General features: G+C 30.9%; 1 protein-coding gene and 1 long non-coding RNA gene across 2 annotated transcripts in view; one reads left to right on the forward strand and one right to left on the reverse strand.

The window, feature by feature from the left end:
* The window catches only part of Sarm (sterile alpha and armadillo motif), a 104844-nt gene extending 102969 nt beyond the window's left edge, over nt 1-1875 (reverse strand). Inside the window, exon 1 of the mRNA XM_072890958.1 lies at nt 1590-1875. The gene's annotated coding sequence lies outside the window, so the exon portion shown is untranslated. The remainder of the gene's footprint in view (nt 1-1589) is intronic.
* The window catches only part of LOC140665183 (uncharacterized), an 85561-nt gene that overhangs the window by 6660 nt on the left and 57187 nt on the right, over nt 1-21714 (forward strand). The gene's annotated exons all lie outside the window — the stretch shown is intronic.

Raw genomic sequence — 21714 nt, forward strand, 5'->3', positions numbered from 1 at the left:
AATTTTGCTCTTATAAAATTTTTTATCGTTTTATTTTTGTGTTATTCATCGAAAATTCAGACTTGCTCACGTTGTACGTTGAAGTAGGTTAAAATGGAAAAAATGAAAAAATGCTGCTGCATTTTTTTGCCGTTTTAAACGGAGTGCGTTTGCAATTAAGATTTTAATCGCGTGACTAATTGATCGTGCTTGCAACATTTTAATTAATGTTCGCCTTAATTTGCTTTGCCTTGCCGCCCTATTTATCTTAATATTCTGTACAATGAATTAAAACACTTATCTTATTTTTTTCGAGACGAGAATCACACGATCAGGATTAAATGATAAAATTGAATTAAAATTGAATTAATGTGAGAAAGATTACTTTTTTTGGAATTTTAATAAAATTACAAATAAAAAAGTGAATAATTATAAAAACCTATTAAAAACCAGTAACAATTTTCTATTACATCTATATGTAAATTAATAAAAATAAGTGAAAAATATAAAAGTATGCTGATAACAAGTCAATTACCAATTATAATCAATTATTTATCAATCTCACCATATCATCAATTATAATTAAATATGAACTTTAGTGTTGTTTTAGTTATTTGTCAGATATTAATTTTAGGTATAAATATAATTTTTTATAATAATCATCTGATATAATGTAATGGTTAATAATTTTGAAATGATTATAATTAATGATTTATAAATATTGACGATTGTCACACAAGAAGTTTTTCTTATAATAAAAATAGAATATGATGCGCATTGCAAGCTTTTTTTAGATTACTCAAAGTCGTACTCAAAGTCTCACTTGTTCGCGTTTGTTACTTGATAGACCGTTTTTATTTATTTTCCCATATAGTTTCTTATAAATAAATTTTATAAATAATAATTAAAAATTTTTGATATAATTTTTCGTCCACCATTTAAATCCACGATTTCTTTCTTTCATAGATTTTATTTTTTAGATTATTTTAAAGCTTTTTTTAAGCTTTAAATATTATTTATGTCATGATTTACATGTTTTGGCAAAACTATTATATTATAAAGGTTGCAAATGATTCATAAATTCTTTTTTATTCTTTTTATAATTTGCAAATATTATAAAATATTATAAAAATATTTGTCTATTTTAATGCAATAAAATCATACGAATAAAGATAATAGACAATCGAGAAGAATAGTATTCAATGATAATATATTATATTGCTAGTGTTTTCATTTCAAAATATTTTGTCCGGACAAAAAGAGAAAAAAAAACGTGTAGCGATCCGAGAGCCAGAAAATCAGTTTTAAATATATTATACGTTGTTACAAAGTTTTCGTATTTTACCATTCACTAGCAAAAATATTTGTTAAAAATTTACATTGTAAAAAAACATCCCAATATAAAATATAAATTATATCAATACGTAGAAAAAACGCATAAATGTTTTTGTTTGTGACATTCACTTTTACTTTTCTATTCAGATAAGAATTGTTTTTTGCAAACTGCATTTTTAATATCAATTCTCTTTCGTATTTGTTATAACGTGATGTGTATATTAGTAAAAATTATTAATTACATTCTTTTCAGAGAGTAACTTTTTTTCTTTTACCCTTAAATTGTATTCGGTTCGTACATAATCCCACGTAGCGATTGTTGTTGTATTAGAAAAGTAAGTCACGTTACAATAGTGTAATCCGGAGATAAAGTAACTCGATTCGCGATTTCGGACTAATCGCTCGCGTGTCGGCGTACTTCGCGACAACGGTATACGCGTATCTACGCACACACGTGTCGATAAACTTCCAAAAACTGCCGGCCAAAATTGTAGAAAGTCCTGGCTTACACGCGCGCACCACGCGGACAGCGGACCGACGCGCGTGTCGACGCGTGCGCGCGTGAGCGGGCGAGCGAGCGCACGGTACCAATATCCATATACTGGCGAGTCACCGCTTTATTTTCCACCGTTACATCACTGTCGTCGGTAGCTTCGCCTCTCGGCGTCGTCGCTTCACGGTAACATGTCTGACAGACCGCCTCTTGCTCTTATCGGCGCGCAAAACATTTCGAACGAAACTGCAACTCGTACGCATAATCTGCATAGGATGCAGATTACGACGACGCATTGCGATGCAATGCGATCGGCCCGTAGTCGATTGAACTGTTCGGTACGAAATTTAAAACCGAAATAAGATTTCAACTTGCTAAACTTTATCTTTTTTTTTTTTTTTTTTTTTTTTTTTGAGTCTTCTTTTTTTCAGATAAACTATAATTTTAAAAAAAATTGATTCTCTGATGATATTTAACATTGCCTCTCTGTATATATATATATTTACGAAAAGTATTTTTTTTAGTATTATTTCTGCGATTCTAGACATTTCTTATGTAACTGACGTATATTTTGTACAATTTTATTAAATAAATATAGCTTTTTAAATTTTCATATAAGTTGAATATCTTAAGAAAAAACTTCACATTAAAATTCGATCTTCAAATTGATATACACGTATTTATAAAATGATAGGTAGGTATATATAACTTTTCAAGTGGTTTCTCTCGAGACTTAAAACCGCTTCAATTTATTAAGGCTAGATGTGTCATAACAAACCTGTTCTTTAATGAAATTTGTTAAAAAAGTCGTTTACCTTTTTTAAGCTGTAAAAAATGCAAAAATTTGTTGTAACATATAGAAATCTCGTAATATATGGGTGTCTTCAAACTTTATTTGACGTCATATTTATTATATATATAATCGAAACGAATAATTAATTCATATTATTGATAGAAATGAATTCAAATTGTGCAATATACACATCTTAATTCACACTTTTTACAACTATGTTAATAGGCAACATTAACATATCTTTTGATTCGAAACTTCTTTCTTATATATCTTTTAAATCAAGTTTTTATTTTAATTAAAATACAGTTTATATTAATTTTTATTTTACATTTGTGAAATATATTCTCATTTAAAAATTTGTCGAAAATATCTCTGTCTATTAATTTTTTAATAAGACATACAAGATAATTTTACACGTGAAAGACTAACCAAGTTAATATCGCAATTGACGCCGATAGTTTGTTGTGATTGTTTTAACGCTAAGTTACATAAACATGTTGAGATTATCATACTGATCAACATGTTTTTCTTTCACAACAAGTGAACACGCAGCTCAAGTGCGAGAAGCGATGGAAGCGAATGCATCGCGCAATGCGCTCGCTGCGCTACTGACGCCATTGCGCTATGCACTGCCGCGCCGTCTCGCGCGCAGAGCACGTGTTGACAGTAAACACATTGGCTTACGTCACATACGACACGGAAACCCGTTGTTTCGTCAATACAAAAATATTGATAAATGATAGGTTACGGATTGAAAATAATGTTGCATCGTGGACTATATTTGAAGAAGAAATATTCATATTAATGACAATTTGTTGCGACTCAGTGTAGGTGTTTGATAAATTTAAATCCGAAAACTTGATTGTATATGTGAACGTTGAAAAGAAAGAAGAAACTAGAAATCTAAAGACATAAAAGACAAAGAGTATTCAATATTTTTTTATCAAAATTGTTATCTAAGACATTAAGCAATTTGCTTCTTTTAACTAGCATACTTTAGTAAATCGAATAAATATACATATAAAATAATGTAGTAATATTTTTACTAATAGTATAAGCGACGTAAGCCTTTCTAGAGAGATAAATGGCACAGATATTGTGCTAATATTTTATCTCTCTAGAAAATTGTTTCAATATCAAATTGTACATAAAATATTGATTATTTGAAAAGTATAGTTTTCCGAAAACGAATAAGGATTCGTTCTCTTTACGTTAGGCAGATTATGTATGTACATACTTGGCTGCCTACGTGCAATCTGCGGTTCGCTTATTCTCCTTATCATTAATCAACATTGCAAACAGTTTCATTAGACATTATTAGTCGGTTCTCGGTTGTTTCCCGGACACGCACGCTATCAAGTCGCGCTGCTTTAATCGACTAACTTATGGCGTCCGACAACGCCACGATTAGAATCTGCATGCGTGATTGTACACGATGTAGTAATTTATCGTTTATCTGTGCGCGAGGTGTCGATTGCCGGAAAATTGGAAAATTATAGCGATGCTCGTATACAATGCAGAACCATTAACGTTTGACGTTAGAGCATTTTTATTATTCTTTCATCTGTTGTAATAAAGCTCTTTAATTTCTTTAATTTCTCTAAAGCTCTTTAAAATAGAAATATTTTACACAATTGTTATTAATAATTATAAATATAAATAATTATTTTTCAGAAAAAAATTAGAAAGTTAGTTTAGTCAAAAAGTTATCATTTTAATGAATTCTTTTATTTGTCTCTCTTTTTTAATTCACTGAATATTTGTAGAATTTTTACAATTGTGACGAAAAAAATGGCAAGGTTTCTTTCGAACGAAATCTTGCGTGTCAAATTTTATTATTTTAAAATAATTTATCCAACAAGCAGATATCTGAAAACAGGGAGGGGAAGCAATAACAAGTGCCGAAATTTATCAAAACATGTATAACGATTTATTGAGGATCTATCCAAGCATGTTAATTTCTTGAAATGCAGGTACCTACCTATGTCTACTTGCTAGTGTTACATTAGACGCGCAATTTCACTCGAAAAAACCGACCGTACATACGCATACGGTCCGTGTCTAATTTAGAGGGAGAACTGTATTTTGTGTCTGGAGTCGCGTTTTTTTTCTTTTTTTTTCTTTTTAATGTTTCTCGCGTCGATCTATCATCTTTTTTTCGCCGGCACGATCGGCGTCCTTACGTGGAAATAGACGACAGCTAAAAAAAATGACGATATTCGTCACTTCTGATGGTTTGCTATAATAACGATAATCTGTACATTAAGATCTACAAAAGTGCGGACTTAATCTTTCCTCTTGGTCGATCACGCGGAAGGAAAGGAACAGTCTTCGTCGTGGCCTCTTTCGCGATCGTGAAATAAAAATGAGATGCTTACATTGCATGATTTTCTCAAGCAAGATCATATAACACATCGATTCGTATAAAATATATTAATGTCTGCTAATTTTTAAAATTTTTACAATACAATTCTATCTAATTATTTTGTTGATAAATGCTTTGATTATTCTTATTATTTATTTAGCGATCAAATATTATTTGATATTTGTTAATTGATTTATATATTCAATAATCATCGATTTCACTTCTTCCAGCTCTAATATATTTTTTAATCGATGCATTACATTGCGCGCGACACTATCGTGTGGTGTAAACGTGCCATTACGAAATTGGTCATCGATCGCGATCGTGCCGGCCACTGCAATAAATCTGCGCGTTCGATCAGCTTATAATAGTTTTGATTGCCAGTCTTCAATACTTTGTGTGTTTCTTTTGTGTGGTCTTTCTTTCTTTGTCTCATTGCTGTCACGTTTATCTCAAGGCCGAATACCGCGATTGCCGGACGTTCGATTAATTTCTCGTTTGCTACATTCAAAATACATCAAAGTTCATGATTAAATGGAAATTTTTCTCAAAATCTATTTTTCATGAGAATATATCACAAATCATGTTTGTGTAACTTTTATGAAATAAAATGTAATGATATGAATAGACAAAATTTAGTTAATTGTTGAATATTAAAATTAAGACCATATTGAATTTTATTTATAAAATTATTTTGTTAATTTTGTCTTTCTTTCTATTTAATAAAAAAAAAGTTTGACACTACAAATAATTCATGAAACCATTTTAACGAGAAATCGAGAATTAAGCCGAAATTCCAGCGTAATGTCTCAAATTATCTATTTTCTTAATTCGGAAAATTTACGCTTTGATTTCACGTCATTCGCGACGCGACTCGTAAATGATTCGACTCGATTCGCGATAATCGATAATCCAAAAAAGTGAGGTTCGGCTCTCTACAGCGATGCATGTGCATATTATATCGAGAAGTATTGATCGATCGATCGATCAACATTCAAGAAAAACTTGCCTTTCCGACGAACCAAACGACAAAAAGGGCAGTTCGCTTTGTTTCGACAAAATTCAATTACTCTAATCACATTTGCTCAATAACGGGATTATCAGATAAGTGTGTCACTCGATTTGTCGGAATTGGCTCGAAAATTCGATATCTTTAGACGTGATCTCCTTCACGAAGATTTACAACTAGTACCAGAAGAAACGTATGTCCGGGACCGATTTCGTTTTCGCGATCGACATCTGAATTCAAATAATAATTAATAGAAAATATTATTCGTCGATTTACGAAATTTCTTGAAATTTTGAAAATCAGAAAATTGAAACTGAATCTACGTTTTGTTTTCGGAGGAGAAAAAGGAGCCAATGTTTTAATCTTAGATGAATAAATTAAATCTGATAAAACTCGTACACCTTTAAGAGAGATTTTTAAATTCTTTAATCCAGTATTAATAATTTATTAGAATATCTTTTCGCGAAATGCTTTCTCTCTTAGATAGTATTATTTATCCAAGATTGTACTCTTTTCATAATTTTTGCGAAGCCGGCCCCTGACACATAGTGCGTAGACACATCTATGACATGTGCACGACGAATTTTCGACACCCGTCGCGATCGACGATCGAGATGGCATATTCATTTTTCACGATCGCGAAGAAAACGTCCAATTTCAAATCTTATTTCGTGGTAAAGATTCGATATTGACTGAATTTCTGTGAGAAAAATTGTACAGCTGTAAATTAATCGGGACAGCTGATTAATCATTTACGGTGAGAAATGCATGATCTCGATCGCCGAGGGTGACATGATAAAATCTACTTAATTGTGAAAGACACGATTGAATCTATGATTTGAGAGATCGATCTCGTGAGACTCGATAATATCGCGCAAACAAGAATTTAAGAGATATATTTTTTTCTGTACATTTTATTACATTGCTAATATATGTAAATAATATAAATTTTATAATTCATCAATTCTTCAATTTGATTAAATTTATTAATGTAATTGCTTTTTGATGTTTTAAAAATAAAAAATAACCAAACAATTATACTTACTTTATATGTATCAATTTTGATAATCTGATAATTTAGTACTAATATTTTTTTACTACAATAATATGAAGAAAAATTTGTTGCTGTTATATCATTGAATACATTGAAAATATTCAATATTCGATATAATAACAAAATTTTGATAAAAATAAAAGCGCGAAAAATCGTATCTCGAGAATTTCGAAATCGATCGTCTCTCATCGGCTATACACCATTATACGGAGAAAAGACTGATACAAAATCTATGTCCAATCAGAACCGACACATACAGATAGAATAAACTGCATTTAGTCGTTAGTAATATAGCGATTAGCAGTGATTGGTTGCTTCTTTTCTTACATTACGTAGAAGTAGAACTGTGATAGGCATCGACATTACATTTTTTTCACTTTGTTTCTCTTTACAATTTGTCTTCTATTTACATAATGAGTACATTGCATCTCCGTTATGACTTATCGAATCTTATATCACGTGTGTTACGACATAATCTACGGTATAATATCGAGAGATCGTACAGTGAATATCTCGTGACGTCTTCGCTCGCGAAAAGATGCATTATCGCCAAATAATTTCTCGCGATGTTATCGGCATCGATACTTTTCCTGCCATATTATTCAGTCGGAATATATAATACTTTATGTAATATGTTATTTTTTTTTCTATGCTACAATATAATTGCTGTACATTATAGAAAATACGAAGAAGAAATATCTATCTGGTCTCCAAATGTTAATTCTTATCAGAAAAATGTATTTATACTGCTTTAAATTTACTTTTTCTTTTAATCTAGAGAGAGCACACAAGTCTTTTATTTAAAATAATAATTATCTAATGCTTTTATTTAAAATATAGAAGTACAAATATAAATTTAAAATTTATGTAAAAAAAAAAGCCCGACAAAAATTTTACGTATTTTATGTACTTTTAAGTTTAGATTAAAAGAAATTTTATATTTAGGTTGAACAAAATTATAAAAATTACGAAAAAAAAAATTTTTTTCGCTCTTTATTATTTTCATTTAATTCGAATTAATCCGAATTAAAATTTCGCGACTTCTTGCGTAATTTTTCGTCAAAAAATCAGTGAAGAACCGCTGCGCTTCTCTATCTATTTTATTCCTGATGTTTTTCCGATGTATAATCATCATTCTAATATTATACAATGTCCATATATAGTGCTGGAACTCTACTAATGTATATTAAATATAACAGCATCGCGATGAGTTGTACTGTTTAATATGATGATGATAATAATAATAATAATAATAATTATTATTATTATTATTATTACAATCTCTCTCATCGGCGTCGCTGTTTCGTGAGTCGTCGAAAATACAAAAATTACACGGCGGAGATCAGCCTTTCTACATATCTATACAGATATATATTTGTTTATGTATTATTTTAATCTCTCTATCTTCTTTTTATCATTCTCCAAATTTGCGTGGTACAATATATATGTATGTTACATGTTTCACTCGCCACCATCTCTTATTGTTGCGCGCGAAATATTTTCTTCCTTTTAATATATTTTAACGTTACGTCAGAATCGCAGCGGTTTTCGCGCAGTTTCGTGAAAGTTACGAGGTCCTCTTCGCGAGCGATTGGCGTTCGGAATTCGCCTCGAATCGAATCGGCTAAAGAAAGGAGACAAATGCCATTTATAACATTATACATTAGTGTATAGATAGACTGCCATAATTAATCGCGTGTCATGACAAAATCGATTTCGCTCGCGATACATAGCATTGGATCGGGAGGTTAAATGTTTCCGTTGTCAAATGTCGAGATAATTAATTAATTTTATAAACAGTGTAATTTAAACAGCATACAGTATCACGAAATTTCCTTATTGTTAGTGTAAAATTTCTACAGTGCTATTTTATTCACAGTTTTAATATATTTAAGAATTTTTTAGAACATTTTGTGTATATTATTTGTAGGATCTTTAAATGGAAAATTACAATTAATTAGTTAATTTGTTGAAACTCGCTTAATTATTGGGCAGGCTTAATTATCCGTGCACATTTGTGTGTATGTCTGTGTTCACATTTGTATGTGGAATGTGTGTAACAATGTGTAAGAAGGCATTGCCAGCAGCAGCTTTTCCTAAGTTACGTTATTTTGGCCGTGAGTTTAGAGTGGTTCGGGCCCGAGTTGGCTTAAACAAAATTTGCGAATGTGCGCCAATTCTAAGGGGGCCCTTGACATATTACGCACACATATCGACTAAATCGTAGAGGGACAAATTTCTACGTATAATAATACAATAGTGATGTCTCGACACGTTGAGAAAGGAGAACTCCGTTAGAGATGTACACATACGAATATTATCCGTAAAGAGGATTAGATGTTGAAAAAGAGTTTGCGTACTCGTTTTTACACCATTTTACATGCACGAGTATACGCTACCAAAGATCGTCAATTCCTATTTACAAAGTCGTGCTAACTACACCGGTCTTAACCGTACATAATAATTAGACACACGAGTCCACCGAGAAATTCATTTATTAGTTTTTCAATCACGGATGCGAATCTACAAAATCCTGACCGTGATTAAGGAAGATGCTCTCGCGCGATTAATTCCACAAAGTACATTAATATTAAATAATTGATCATTAATTATCTAACTACCGCAATTAGTTTTACAGTTATATGGTTTATTATCTATGTAAATAAATAATTTTGAACATTAAGAAAATTTATATTTGATTTATAATTGATTTTTTGTATATAAGATAATTATTATTTCAAATTTATTAATTAGTAATTAATAATTTTATCTCGCATATTTGAGAAATTTTTAATTAATTTTTATATCTTTTTAATTTTGTTATATTATTTTCTAAAATATTTACATTAAAAGAATTAGCATAATTTTTCACACCATAAATAAAAATCAATATATCGCTATATAATTGATTGCATTATTTTGCATTCGCAAATGCGAGAGCATCGCAGACAAGTCCTACATAGCTCTATTTACAGGACGCACGAAACACCAAGAACGAGAGACACACAGAAGATGAAATCGGAGGATCGATGATCAAAGATCGAGCGTAATCGCGTTTCTTGTGTCCGAGAGATCCGGTAATATTTATAAAAAATAACGGCACACTCTCCGACGAAGCGTCTCTGAAATACATATCTTACAACCGCCTTACAATTTGGCGATGATCTCGATTCTTTCGATCGTTATCGCGTCGTTTAAGGCGAATCAGCTCGATCAGCGATCTTAATAAATCCGGCGTTACTATTCTACACGTATATCGTTCGCGCGAAAAAATAGAACACGTCGCGAGAAGCCGTTCTTGAAATTCGATTCATCGAACCTTGGCATTTTAAATATATGACGATCGATCTTTCATATCATATCGAGGATCGATCGTTGCCCGAGGTTGGAAGATCAAAACAAAATTGCAAGAAAGACCCCTCCAGCTCGCGGGCACGCCTAATCGTTGAAAAGTATCTGGATTATTCGCTTTTTTCTATCCACGAGAGCTCTCGAGCGCACCGTGAGCGATGCGTGTCTTTTGCGAGAGCAAAGAATATCTACATTCTATTTCTACTTATGTACAGCTACGCGATCGTTCAAACGTTAAGACGTTTGAAAAGGCTTCGGGCTACTTTCAAGGTACGAAATATCTCCTCGAAATCCTCCGAAGAATCGTTGAGTGTTTATACAGTCGGTTGGGCTCGTCCTCGCTTGTATGTATAGAGTATTCGGTAATAAGCATGTCTGTCAATAGAGCGAAAGACTTTGTTGAAAATTAAAGTGTTTAAATTTATTATAATTCAAACATTTTTTACAGTTTTTAAAATTCTGATTAATATTTATATAGAATATTTAAGAGTTGAAAGGAAAATAGCATTATTATTTTACAATAATAATTTATTGAATATATATATATATATATTAGAGATTTGTTTTGATTAAATTTATATTAAAATTCTAATCTTTTATATATATACAATATATATAAAATAAAATTCTAAAAATGTCTTAACATTCGTAATTTTTTCTTATTAATTAGAAATTATTCAATTTTTGACAAAAAAATATCACATGTATGACAAACAAGCCTATTATCGAACACCTTGTAGATTACACCGAATTGCAAAATGCTCTGTTAATATGCTCTTTAAAAAACATACATATAATAAAAGGTAACTTCGTTCGATTTTACACACAATTTTTTTGTCTTATTTTTGTTTTATTTTTTATTTTAACTTTGCTTTATTTGACGTGCAACTCTAAATTTTTCCATTTATTGTTTTGAAAGAGCTTTTTAACTATTACATTTGCTTAAACGCAGTTAAACATACACATAATTGAAATTTTATTCTTCGACATAATCGTTAGTTTCAAAAATTTTTTTGGTCTAAAAATTGAGATTACATTTGGTTTGGCAAATTGAACTTGTTTCATTTTTTCGAAAAATATTCCTCGTCGCGATTATCTTGTTGTCTCCTCTTTAGTCGTCACGATAAATCTTTTATGTAAATCGTCCTTGGCCCACAGAATCTTTATTGCATATTCTTGCATAAATCTGTCGCGCTTCGCCAATGGCGTAACACATTTCTGCAAAACTTGTATTTCTGTTTTTATTAATGATAAATGTTGATTTACATTAATTTGCATTTACTAATTTATGTACTAATTATTATGTATCAACATTTTGTATAAATATATCAAAGAGAAATAAAAATTTAAATTTGAAATTGCTCGCTTTAGCTATTATATTTGTTATAGTAGTTTTTTTTTACGGATCTATACGTCGCGATGTTTTAAATGCAGCTCGCAAAACGCACGATTGCACGTACAATGTCTCGTTTGTATGCTGTTTTATGGTTCGTATGCAAATGCACGGATAAAGGCTTCTTTTGTATCTTTTCGATTTCTTTGCGTCAACCGATTGGTTAATACTTGCTGATCCTCGAACTTTCACGATCAGTATCAAAAGAATTTTAGAAGAATTGGTAAAAGTCGTATTTCATAAAAATGACAAGTTATCAGCATGGAGTATTAAATTTCTATGATAAAAATAACTTGAAGTAATAACAAAATTAAAAAATATATATTTTAAAAAATATAAAAATAATACAAAAAGTGAAATAAGTGACATTTTAAATAGATCAAAATTGAAAGAATTAAACTAAATTTTTTAAATTAAGTAAATAATTACATATATAATTTTTGAAATTTGATATATTAGTAGTGAAATTTTTCGAATTTTTATCATTATTAATTTTTTAAATATTTACTTTAATTTAAAATACTATAAATGCGTTTGCGTTTTTTATTACAATTTGACGAAAGGAAAGTAGATTTAAATTTTAATACTTCTAATATCGTGATATTTTGAAAAAAAATGATAAAACTTATCTAACAATTGCGAAATGGACGAAAAATCGAACGAAGTCACATTCGATCTGAGTATATATATATAATATATATCATACATTTAAGTCGGTTTTCTTTACATATTCATTCATCTATGTACGCACTACCATACTTAAATTGTATCGATGTGTAATAATACTCGTATAGTAAACGTGATAATATTAAGGCCTCTTATACAATAGTTACTAACGACAGGTCATCAAAATTTTATCTCAGACCGCTACGATTATACTACTGATAGGAAGGCGACAAAAATCGTTTTATTTCATCTCATAGTCCACACAGAACCGCCGAATATCGATCTAATGATTTTCGTGTGCTTTTTTTTTCTAGAAAAATATACATATACATATTTAAAATGCGAGCACATCGTAAAATCAAATTTTATAATTTCTTCTTGACTGCAAGATTGCGATAAATTATTTGTACATATAATTTATCATTAGAAATTCATAAAACATTATTTTTCTACTATTGGGAATTTTTCATTTATCATTATTCTTATGATTGTTTTGAAAGAACTTTTCAACTATTAAATTCGCTCAAACGCAGATAAAGATATACATAATTGGAATTTTATTCTCCGACATAATTCTTAGTTCCATAAGTTTTTAGTTTCACTTTGGAGATGTCAACAAATCAATAATATAATTCTATATTGGAATGTAAATAAATTTTTTTTTACTTTCTGCAAGATATCAAATATTTCTTAAGATACGCTATCGGCGGATATCTATATGTGTCGCGAGAGATTCAAATTATTTACAATTTGTACAAATCCGCGAATTCTTTGACGAATTTAAAAAAAAAAGATCGTCGACCAGACATAATATTATTCGCTCGCTACCTTTTTGATCGGCAACAGAATCGTGTGTAGAAGTAATCATCAAATAATTACCTCTGCTATTCGATTTATTTTTTTTATCGCACGATAGAGAAATTTGTTTACGGTATAGAAATTTATATCTGTAATGCTTCTTCTGCTGTGATAGAATAAAAATAAAACTTCCGCTAATGAGAGTGCAAGGGACATTAACGTGCAAATGGAAGCTGAAACAGATTAATCGATTTTTATTAAATCAATTAATAGGCGAGTAATTCGTGCTTGCTTTTTATATGAACAACGCTAACTTAAAATTTAAGTAAATGCTAAAAAAGCTAAGAATAAAAATGTGGAGAGGAAGAAGATGCAGGATTAGGTATATGTGCATACAGGATTGTGCCAAATAAAAAAAAAAGAGAACCATCACTTTCGACTTTTTTTTGCTCTTTCTCTTCCGTAGCAACTTTATTGTTCGGTGCATCTTTCATGCCAACCACTTTCCATAATGAAAGCATATATTCGCTAGAGTGGAATATATGTAGTCTTATTTATTTTATGTTTTTCTGTCACTTAATTACTCATTATTTCTAAAACGTAGATATCTTATCACCTAGCCTCCGGTATCATAATTTATCTTGGTTCTCCCATTGCGAGAAGAACGTCAATAAGATGCGTGTGCGCCTATGTCGTGTTTCAAACGCAATACGCGTCTATATGTATGCGTGTGTAAGAGGACACACAAGTACGTATACAAATAAGAATGCACAATTAATTTTAATATCGAAATAAAATGAAATACCTGACTGATCAACTAGAGTAAACTTACATATTTACAAATCTCATCGTTGAAAATTTATTTATCTACTCTTAATAGGAAACATTAATCGCATATTCTTTGTTCTTCTTTAGTTTTTTAATTTTTACACTAGAAATTGAAATCAGTATAATTTAAGCAAAATAAAATTTCTATTACGAGCGGAAAAATCATCCCCTCGTTCGCGATATAATATTCAAGACGTGAATATAATATTAAAATTAATAATTTTTAATTTTATTTACAGTATTATAAGTTCTTCGTATTCAGAGGATATTTCTAAAATAAATAGTGGACTTAGAATAATTACAATAATTCGAGATTATCTTACTAAATGTTATTCTATTAACAAATTCATTTTAAAATATTAAAATATTTTCCAAAAAAAATTGATTCTAAATTAGAGAATTTTATTTTATATTTATTTCAATGAAAATAATTGAAATTATCTAAATTATATTGATTTCAATCGTTACTTTCACACACATGTCAAAACACATACGTATCCAATTTTTTCTTAACTTGATATCTTTTCCGCTCGCTTATTCTTGATTGAGTTAAAATTGCAAATCACATTGTGAAAACTTCGAATTGCGCGTCTTTCTCAGTAACGAATTATATCTCTAAAAATTTATAAAAAAAGTCACTCATGCTTTTTCCTCAATTCTTGTCATTAAATAGTAAAAAATTAGAACAATATGGACTATGCGGCCTAAAAAAATTGTAACAATCAACAAGTTATTGAATGAAAATGAAATTATATTTACTACGTCAATATAATGATCTTATAATTTTTATTTTCAAATATATAATTCAAGAATAATTTTAAGGATATATTTTGAAACTGAATGCTATTTAAATTTCTCAAAAATCTCTCACAAAAAGATCAAAATTAAAAGAATTAAATTAAAAAATATATATAGTTATATATGTGCAAATAAAAACTGAATTTGACCATTACTCTTATTAATTATCAATTAAAAATACGGAAGAGAGAAAAAATGAAAATTGTCACTCCTAACTACAATTTAAAGTACTTGCTGATTAGTGGAGCACGCGTTTACGCGTACATGTGTATCTGTGTGTGTATGTGTGTGTGTGTGTGTGTGTGTGTACGTTGATCATTTATTTATTATCGTATCCGAGTGCTCACAAATCTCTATATTATGCCTGAATCGTATCCGGATTGAAGTTCCGAAGGAACGTTTATACACGTTGAATAAAGTTTCTTGTAATGGAATCATTGATCAAACATTTCGGCTCTGATATAAATCAAATATTAAATTTGATATCGCGATAACCAAGTACAATAATCGAGTATTATCTTTGAAATACATAAAATTAAGCAGATTTCTTTGTCATATTATTTACCGATATCTTTTCAATCTAACTGATCTTTATAGATAATAATAATACAATATAGATAGATAATAACACAAAGACAAATTAGAGCCAAACTTGCACAAGAGATAATGATACGTACATTGACTTGATAATTATTATAAAAATATTGTATGGAGCTAAATATGTCGGACACTTTTCGCTGATATACAATATAATATACAATATATTAATAAAATTGTTGATTTTGAAACTAAGTTTTTATCAGATCAACTTTGATTATACATTAAGATCATAGAATTTATTTATCGGTCTTTCAAAAGACGACGCAAAGTCCATTAAAAATTCTCCCAAGCAGGAATTTACATACAAAACAATAAACAAAGAAAACATAAAAAAAAAGTTGATCTTTCTTCCTGATTATAAACTATTACCTAAATATATATATATATATATGTATGTATTTCAATATCTCTGTGAATTAACTCTAATTTGTTTTTCTGTTATTATTTATATTTTTATGACAGAGAATCTTGTACAATTTTCTTTATTTTAGATTAAAATTATTGACATTTAATAAAGAGACTGCATTATTGCATATTCTGCAATCACGACAAATATGCTGATAAATTGTAATTTATGTACACGATATAAATATGATGATAATCTATTTACAAGTGACGAAATGAGAGAAGCGTGATATGCGCCATACCCCGAAAATGATAAGACGATACGGTACGTTATTATAATAATTACAGAGGAGGATCTCGGACGAAAGAAGCGAAAACTCAACGTTGTTACGGAAAAATGTATACTGACTTTTATAAATCACATAATTGTACAGAAGTATACTGTTATTCACATATAAATCGCATAGAACTTTGTACAAATTACAATTTTGTCGCCGCGTACAACGAAATTTCATATTCAAGGTAAAATTATTACATGATTGTTTTATATGCGATGATATCCTTTCAATGTTACACTCGAGGGCTCGATTTAAAGGGATTTAAAGTTTGCATTATCGAGCATTCTGCAGTGTTAAACATTTGTGACATCACTAATGAAAAAATATGTAATGTTTTATTTGCAGTTTGTATCGACAGGTATCCAAATTAATATTATTACAATAAAAACGTGCAGTGACGATTGCGTGTCTTTATCAACGATGCTATAATCGTACGTGTACGTTGTGTTATCGCCAGATTTACAGCGGAAGGTGTGTATATTTGTATGCAGGAAAAGTATCTACATATTAAACATAGAAATATTCAAAGAGGATCAAAGAACGCGCTTTCGATTATTCGTTTCGTTGAAATTCTCGAATCAATATACGTCTCGTGATTAAATAGAAGCACGATCCGTGTTCTCGATCGATGTCAGGCGATGTCCTTGCGAATTAAACAAACATGTTATTTCAATTCTAGAGATGTTATTTTTTTCAAAATGATTACAGTCTTTTAAATTTTTATTTTGCCTTTTCAACACGTCTACGTTTATCATTAAAATATATTTTTATTTCAATAAAATTCATCTTTTTATTTTACTTTTTTTCTGTGCAGTTTTCTACAATTTAAGTTGAATTAGTTTCACAAAGAAAGTAGAGATTTTGCTCCAGAAAGTATTTTTCCCAATTATCTTTTCTTATAATTAAAAAATAAATTTCGGGTCTATAAATAAATGCAATAAATGCATGAAAAATTTAATGTTAAATTAAAAAAATTTAATGTTAAATTTAATAAATTTAATGTTAAATTTAATAAATTTAAGAAATCCAAATTTATAACTAATAGATACATTTCTTGCGTAAAATGTTTTTGGTCGATTAAAAAAGCGTGAAATAAAGAAAAATTAGGAGAAATATTTTCGCAAAAAATATTTTTATGAAACAAACTTATGATTAAACTATTACGAGAGATAGACATTTTATATTTGCACACGTTTTGTGTCGCGATGACAAGCAGACGCTGATAATCTCTATTTTTTATATAATCGACGAGAGTATCAATATCGGAGAAGCTTTCTCGATCTGAAAGCCTTAGCATACTCTCTTTCGTAGACACACACATCCTTTCTCTAACCACTTAATTAATTGGCTATAATTAACTTACGCGTTTTCAATCGATCGTCGCGAGCGAATCTGCGTAAAAAAAAAAAAAAAAAAAAGAACCTATGTGTTTTCTTTTAATCGATGAGAACCAAACGCATCTTCCTAAATTGCGCTACTATCCTACACTTTCCTTTGATTTTGTTCTAAAGATATTTCTCATCAGAGTGTGTTATCAGAGCTACTACTAGCTATGTATCTAAAAATCTCTTAATCTAAAATCACACTCAGAACGTAATAATATGTACCGTGCGCTCTCTTTCAACTTTCTGTACATCTATCGGTCATCCCCAAGTTAAGGACGCCAGACATAATAAAATCAAATAAACAAAATACTAGAGAAAAAATGATGCAATTTTGCTGAATTTGACGTTCTGGAATTCGGAATTTCCTACATTTCACGAAGGTATTTTTGCATTCATATTACTGATAAAATAAAATTAAAAAATAATGCATACCAAAAAATACAATTGCAAGAGTTTTCGTTGTTGTCGTAATATTTATAATTTTATTTTCTCTTATTATTCGTTCCGTATTATTCATTCAGTATTATGTTTTAATACTGACAATAAGTTTATTGTGCTGCTGTTTATTAATAATATTTGATAGTTATTATGTTTTAATACTGACAATAAGTTTATTGTGCTGCTGTTTATTAATAATATTTGATAGTTATTGTGTGTGTATGTGTTGATACTTTTGGATGTCTCATTTATATTTTCTTTTGATATTTTATTATGTCTCGGCGCTCTAACTCTTATATCCCTAGTCGATTTCACCAATATCGGTTTGAATTATAGCTTCGTCTCTTTTTCTCTTTCAGATTAGAGAAAGAGATGAAGATATAATTTGAACCGATGTTGATAAAATCGGCCTAAGAGACATTGTTTTATAATGAGATAAAATGTGAGAGTGAAAGCATTTGGACGATTCTCGACAATCGCGTCAATCAAGTATGACGAATTAGATATTTAAGTAAATATTTGACAAAGATAAGCAATTATAACAGTAAGATAACTATAATACTATGAATTATTATTATCATTATTCGCATTAAACAAAAATAATAGCTTTTAGTATTATTTTACTTTTTTAATTACTTACGTCAATGTAAATTTCACGATAATCTTTGTATCTATGTGCAGGTCAATCAACTTGTATTAAATATTTAATATTTTATTAATATTAAATATTTTAAAAACTATAAAGAAATTAGGTGCGATTTCAATTTTATTGACAAATAATTTTTATCGCACTATTTCTTGTATGATGATTTATAGCTGTTGCAACGAGATTTTTAATCGTAACGAGATTGTCGAGGATTCGCGTATTGAGTTTGAATCGCACGGCAATGGCGCTTACAACGTAATCAGAAATAATACCGGAGGTGCTTATCTATATAAAAACGACTTCGATCCACCGCTCTCTTCCGTCTTTCGATCCTCCGTAGTTCCTTTCTATCGAGGATTGAAACTGGACGTAAAATCAACAAGTTCAGATTTTCACGTCAGTCCATCTTAACCATTTGTTTTTTTTTTCTTAATTTTATTATATTATAACAATTAATTAGCATAATTCCTTCGCGTGCTTATAATTAGTATAGAAAATCAAAATTAAAAAAAAATGTTTAAATCCCGGTTTCAATCCTCGTATTTATATTCATTCTTTTTGTTCTTTTTCTATCTGTCTCTCTGTCTCTTTGTCTTTATTTATTTATTTCTCTCTCTCTCTCTCTCTCTCTTTCTCTTTCTCTTTCATTTTCCCATATTGATACCGTCGCGCTCGCATACGTCGGCAGTGTGTTTATTGGAATAAATCGCGATAGAATCGCGTGAGGAAAACTCGCGTTCGCGAGGTAAGCGAGGGAAAAATTATCGTGTCGCCAAGACGGAGATTCTCGAGATTCTCGAGATCGGCCGGCGACAAAGTCGTTGAATATCGATACATGATTCGCGCATACTTCTGCCTCCCTTTTTCCTACACGAGACAACGCAAAAAAAGTCCTGTCTTTTCGCAGGACATTCTTCTTTTCTTATTTTCTAACCTGAGATCTAAAGAGTCTCGCTATTCGAAATCTCAATTTTGAGACGAGAACAAGCGAACATGACATTCGCGAAAAAAACAGGACCCGAATTCTTTTTGTCTTATTGAGACAGCAAGTCGTCGATAAGCGCGGAAGGATTATGAAGATGATGCTCTTTCGTCATTTTCGCAACGCTGGTGTTAATTTTCATCGAATGCAAACTTAATTCCTTTAAGAGATTTTTCAGTTTTCGAATTTGTCATTGTTGTGTCGACTTCACAGCCGATCGAGTCGAAATTACTTTGAAGAAAATTTGCGCTTTTTCTAAATTCGCCTGTAACTCCGCGAATGTAAATTTCCTCGTTTTTAATTTTTAAACGTTTAAAGTTTTCAGAAGCAGCGAAAGTGCTCGAAAGAATTCCTATCAATAATATAATATATATGCTTCTTCCACGAATTTATAATCTTAAATTCTTTCGCGTTTATAACTCACTGTCGCAATTTTTCCACTTTTCCTTGATCCCAAATTTTCACGTGCATTTATTCAAGTTTGCACCTATTTTTTTCTTCTTCTTCATCTTATTCTCCGCTTAAGGAAGAATATTTTAATCAAGGATTTACTAGTCTTTATTCTCAGCGAATGCTGGTCGAAATTAATTCGTTATCTTATTAATGCCGACGCATTGGGGAGGAAAAGTGCCGATCGAATGCACGATCTCGCCACCCGTTATATATTATCGTTCGCTGCAATTCATCTTGTTACAGACCTTCTAATAGTTCCGAATTGTCGAATTATTCTATTGAGAAGAATCGATGACGACGACGATGACTTCTTTGACTCGTCGATCTTCTTTCTTCTCTTTTCTTTCGGTTCCTCTTCGTGGCAGATCTGTCGCAAATTTCAAGAGTTTCGCCAGAGTCGCGATAAAGTCTCAACGCTCGCGATGATCGATTAATTCGCACGAGGCTCGGTTCACGCTTCGGTAAACGGTACATCTCACGACGCGTTTTCTCGCAAGAAGAAAAGTTCTCGAGTTTCCGCCAGTCGGAAAGAGAATCGATTGCGCGACATTTTATCTCGACGAATATATCTTCTTCGTCGAAGATATAAATCCTCGAACAATATCTCGTCAGTGGCAATTCGATTCAAAGCGAACTTCCCACTCCGCCTGACCTTCAGACATACTCGCAATATCTTTGTAATGATGAAAGATCTCGGATCAAGGATTGAATGTTCTTGCGCGACATCCTTGAGAGATATCTCATCGAGAACGATTGGAATTAGAGGACAAAAAGTCTTCTCGCTCCTCAAGATAGCCTCGCCGAATAATATTCTACCGAGGGTTATTCGACTCATGGAGCAATAATTGTATCATTATTAAGATGACGTTCTCGAGAGATAGTCTTTCAAGAGTAAATGTCTATTCGCAGCGACATGTCCTGTCGATTAAAAGCTATATCTTCATCAAGATATCCTTGCGCAATTCCCAATCAAGGGTCATTCGATTCATCATTCATCTGATTTCTACAATGACATCGTCGAGGCATGTCCCTTCGAGGACGATTCTATTCGCAGTATGACATTTTTATCTAGGGATGTGTCTCCCAACGTCATAGGATCCTCGATTATCAGGACGAAAAGAATCTTTCTTCTCTTTTCCCGGCACTTTCCTCCCACGCGTACGCATCGATTATAAATGCCAACTGACCTCGCGCGCGACCTGTACACGTATATAAAATCTAAGAAAAAAAGGACTGGCCCGTCTTTTGGACGCTCGTGTTCACTAATCGCTATTAACTATTACTCCTCCTCTACCTTTTTTCTCTCCTGCTTTCACGGTACTCATGATTCTACTCCTCAGAAATCTTCCCTCCCTCCCTCCCTCCCATTGTTCTTTCTCAGAATTAAAATTGGCTACTTCGTGTTTTAAATTGGCTAATGTGTGTATGTGTGTGTGTATGTGTTTATGTATATGTGTGTACACGTGTCTCTCTCCCCTCGATACTATGTGTATACAACACGTATATGTATAATATATTGCTATATATACACGCAGGATGCGATAAAATGCGCAGAGAAACGACGAGATAAGTTCTTGTAGAACTTCAAATGAATTCTCTCTAAAAGATTGTTTGTCAGATAAAACGACATTACTTTATCTCTGTTTTTTTTTGTTTGTTTGTTTT

Source organism: Anoplolepis gracilipes, chromosome 4 (assembly GCF_047496725.1).
Source record: "Anoplolepis gracilipes chromosome 4, ASM4749672v1, whole genome shotgun sequence".
In the NCBI taxonomy this organism is placed as follows: Eukaryota; Metazoa; Arthropoda; class Insecta; order Hymenoptera; family Formicidae; genus Anoplolepis; species Anoplolepis gracilipes.